This window comes from Chamaea fasciata, unplaced genomic scaffold, assembly GCF_029207755.1.
Source record: "Chamaea fasciata isolate MVZ Bird 193981 ecotype frontalis unplaced genomic scaffold, bChaFas1.0.hap1 SCAF_19, whole genome shotgun sequence".
NCBI lineage: Eukaryota > Metazoa > Chordata > Aves > Passeriformes > Sylviidae > Chamaea > Chamaea fasciata.
The window spans coordinates 1,924,617-1,929,165 of record NW_027094104.1 but is presented as its reverse complement, the minus strand read 5'-3'; the positions used below and the strand labels follow the sequence as shown (position 1 = coordinate 1,929,165).

The 4,549-nt window shown below is 50.9% G+C and overlaps 1 non-coding gene across 1 annotated transcript; it reads right to left on the bottom strand.

The window, feature by feature from the left end:
• Window positions 1-2,570: 2,570 nt before the first annotated feature.
• Window positions 2,571-2,642, bottom strand: TRNAT-CGU (transfer RNA threonine (anticodon CGU)). Its single transcript has one exon. It is a non-coding gene; the product is annotated as a tRNA-Thr (tRNA).
• Between the last annotated feature and the right edge of the window lie 1,907 nt (window positions 2,643-4,549).

The following is a 4,549-nucleotide window of genomic DNA, read 5'->3' as shown; positions in this document are numbered from 1 at the left end:
CTGAAGTTTGACACAAGGAAGGATGCAACAGACCCTCTGGAGAGTTGCAAAGGGTTGAAAATGTTATTATAATCCCAACAAACCCCATTATTTTTAGTCCCCATTCTTATCTTACCTTTCAAAAGCAAACATTTTCTGTCAGCCTCTCAAAAATACATAAAATACATAACTAAAAAATACTGCTAAAATTGAAAGTTTACAAGAAATACTGTTAAAATTGATTAGTTTTTGCACTTATTTTAAAGCAGTCAGGAAACTGTCTGAATTCTCAATAACTGGTTTGTCAAGCCAGAGAGGTCAGGGAATTCTATATTTAAATGGGGCCAAGATTTTCAGCAGTAATATATCTTTTAAGTACATTAATTGCAATATGTTTTTATTAGGTAATTAAAAGGGGCCTCATTTTAATCCTCCTTTAATAGTTCCTCATTTCATAGAGGTGTTATGTTCAGAGGGAGGCAGCTCAGTATTTTCTGGGAAAAAAAATCAAAGATCTTAAAGCAACTCAGAAGGGCCACCTAAAATTTTTTATGTTTTCAGTCAGGAGTTGTGTCCAAAATAAACAACTCTTTCCTCAATCTACCAAAAAAACCCAATGCCAAACCCATTTCTAACACAGCAATGATCAGACCATAAATGTCTTGATTAAAGTTCATTGGCTGGCACTTCAGGACTTTAGCTATTAATTAAAGCCAAAATCAAATTTATTGCCTGAGTGAGTAAGAAGAGGGGGCAGGAATTTGGGAAGTGAGCAAACACGTGACCTGCCCAACACAACCCTGCCCTGAAGACAACAAGGGCAGGATGGCACACACGGAACTGCCTGTTCCTGACCAGAAAGGATCTGGTTGTGTTGTTCCAGGTGTGTTGTTCCAGGAGCGAAGATGCACAACAGCAGTCCTGGGACAAGGCTCTCCTGTGGGCCTCTCCCTGGGAACTCAGCACAGAGTCTGGGAAGGACCTACCTCACAGACACCCGGGAGCTAGAAAGGAATATTCCAGTTCTGCAGAGATTGAGGTTAAGCAACTGGTGAGCTGCCTGGATGTGTTATGGCCACAGAGAACAGTGATGCCAGAGCTTTATTAAAATACCTGGTTCACAGTCCTGGGTTCGTGGCACACGTTTGGGCAGGACCCAACTGCTCGAGTTTACAGGATGGGAAACTGGCTTCAGGGAGAACCTCAGTTTCACAACTGGTTTCGACCAGAAACAAACCCACAGAATTCTGAAAATCTCTGCAAAAGCTGCAAGATGGCTTTTAAACCAGTAGAAACATTTGACATTCCATTGTGAAATGATGTAGGGAAAAAAGAAACCAAAATAGGGTCTTTCAAAGCTGGAACTTTTATCCTCAAAAGCCTCCAACAAAGGTGATGGAATATTGACAGCACTCTATTTTGCAAGTAAAATAGTGTCTGCATTTTTCTAAACAAGTTCTAAACTGCATTTCCTGTTTTTATATCAAAACGTACTATGGCTTGTTTTGTGGCTTGCTAATAACATCCTGCACAACCATTTGGTACAGACCTCCCCAAACACCTCATGCACACACATTTCCAGCCCCTGCTGAGAAAGGCAAACAGCCTCCTGCCCAGTCAGGTCCAGGCCAAGTGTGGCACGGGAAACAGCAAAACCAGCTTTTTCTTAAGCATCAAAGGAAGCAGCAAGTTGTTTGGAAGAGGGTCCTCTGCTCTGCCCAGATATTGCTGATTTTGCAATACAGTTACTCTATTCTTTACATATTTTAAGCTGTCTGAAAGCAGTACTAACCAAAGCGATGTAATACAGAGGCAGCAGAAATGCCCTCACATGTGTGTCATGCTTTACACAGACCGAAAGATCAGGAACTAAATAATGAGAGTAAATCCTGGTGTAAATCTCACAGAAAGGGTTGTCAGACATTGGAACAGGCTGCCCTCAGAAGTGGTGGAATCGCCATGTCTTAAAGGGTTAAAAGATGTGGATGTGGCAGTCGAGGACGTGGTTTAGGGCTGGGTTAATTGTTGGGCTCCATGATCTTACAGGCCTTGTCAAACCTGACCAATTGTATGATTTAACTGCACTAAGCACTTGCTTATTCCAGGATTCAGCCTGTCTATCTGTGAGAAGTACACCAAACCCAGCACCTCCAGAGGAAGCACCCGCAAGAGGATTGCTCACACCCGAGCGCACCCAACACGTCCCCTGCAGCATCACAGCGCAAACTCCTCCTTTGTTTCAGCTGTGATTCGCCCAGTTCAGGACACGGGTCTGGAGGCAAAACGCGGAGAAGTGCCCTCTGCAAGGGAATTCTGGATCCGGGGCGCTGGGGGGACACCGGGGCTCCGGGGGATGCTCACCCACGGGCTGCACGATATCACCCGCGGGCTCCCAACCCGTTCTGCCGCACAGACACCGGGAGTCGGGGACACCCGGCCGGCAGCACGGTGGAACTTCCCCCGTGATCCGCAGCTTCCTGGCGGTGCTCCGGGACCGGATCTCCGACGCTGGCAACAAAAATAAGCCGCAAACGAAGCGGCCTTCGCGGCCTCCCCGCGGCGAGGCTACCAGCGCACCGCGCTGCCTCGGCAGGCACGGACGGGGTTCGAACCCGCGATCTTCGGTTTACGAGACCGACGCCTTACCACTTGGCCACCGCGCCCGACGGGCTGGCTGCACCCGTGCGCCGCCAGTGGAAGGCAGCGAGCGGCGCGGGCGGGCCGGGCCGGGCCGGGGGAACGGGGCAGCGCGGCACAGGACACGGCAGGACGGGCCCGGAGCGCGGCCCGGGGCGGGACGGAGCGGGGCGGGGCGGCTGCGCCGTGCGGGGGCTCCCGCGGGCACGTGCGGCCGCGGGGCGGAGCGCCGGGAGCGGGAGCGCGGGCGGGCCCTGCCCCGCCTGCAGAGCTCGGCATCCCCCGCGCCGTGTCCGTGCGCGGCGCTCCTCGGAACGCCCGTCCCGCTGCCGCCACCCCCGCCGTGCCCCCGGTGTCCCCGAGCGCCGCTGCTCCGACACCGCGGAATCCCCGGCGAAGCTTTGCTTTCCTTCCTCCCGGTGTTTCTCACGGCAGAGGAACGAGGTGCATCGCTGCGAAATCACAGGGCCGCCTCAGGAAACAAACAGCAGCTGTTGGGGGCGAGAAAAGTCCTGCCAAGCTCACACCTCGAGCGCTGCCGCTCGGCAGTACTCCGGCACCTGCTCCCGGTTTGGGGCCGGGAGGATCCCCGGGGCAGGAGCCAGCCCTGCTCGCTCACACCGAGCGGCACCGGCCCGCGGGGACACATCTCCCGGGGCACGGCACACCGGGACACGGCACACCGGGGCACATTTCCCGGGGCACGGCACACCGGGGCACGGCACACCGGGGCACGGCACACCGGGACACGGCGGGGACTGTCCTGGCACAGCGCAGTTCCGTTCCAGCACTGCCACCCGCTGCCTCCCGTCTCCCTGTGAGCCAAACAGCGGCGTTTCCACCCCTTCCCTTGGGATGGTATCAGGCAGTCTATATTTCCTGATATTCAAACTGAATTTTCACGTTTTACTTCAAACCCATTATGTTCTGTTTACACAGTCAAATCATAATAGCATAAATCATAAATACAATACTGCATTATTAATATTTCCTCCTCCTTGGGTTTCCACCAACCAAATATTTAGTCTTATGGCTAACACTTGGTTAAAACCCAAGAAATGAATCAGCTCTCATTTTTATCACCACTAGCTGTAGGGCAGGAGGGAAGAATTTGAAGGTTGTGGTTTTGAACCATTATTTAGCTTTGCATTGAAATTTTTCATCCGAGTTTCTAGTTTTGAACCAATGTTGGGCAGCAGAAAGTAATCTGGTATTTTTTTGGCTTACATACTCCTGTAAACTACAAGCCAAACCAAACAAACAAAAAAGCAAAAAAATCCAGGCACAGTTAGAACCAATATGACATAGTAGAATCACTATTTCTATTTTATGCTATGAATTTGTAACCAGGCCCTACTCTGCTGAATCAGATCTGAGTTACGCAACCTTTATTACAGGGATGCATCCTGCATGCACAATGTGCTCCTTGCTCAAATAAACCAACCATGTGAGGCCTGTTCAAGTCATTCCAGAGAGAAACAGTTGCTTTCCTGAGAGTTCCATTTTTAGGTCTTCATATAAATACTGCACTGAATCTCACCAAAAAAGTAAGGTTTACTTTATGAGGCTACAGTCATTTGGGAAGTCAGCATCCCAGTGATATTCAGGTATTCTGAAAACAGCAGGACGGCAAGTGCTGCTGGGGTTGCAGAACTTGCAGATGGTTTTCAGCCGTGTCCTGCACCCTCTGTGGCCCTGGACTTTGCATTTCAAGCAGCAAGTGTTGAACCACATTGCTTTGCACAGGACAACCCTGGCAAGCCTCCTCCTCCTCCTCCTTCCCCAGCTCTGGCAGAGTGATGGGCAGAGCCCGGCTGTTTTCTCTTGCAGGGAAGCTCTGCTGTGCCCATGGCCCGGCCTTGCTGCTCCCTGGAATGGGGCCACTGAAAGGGGCCTTCAGGGCTGCACCTTCAATCCAGATTTACACAGCATT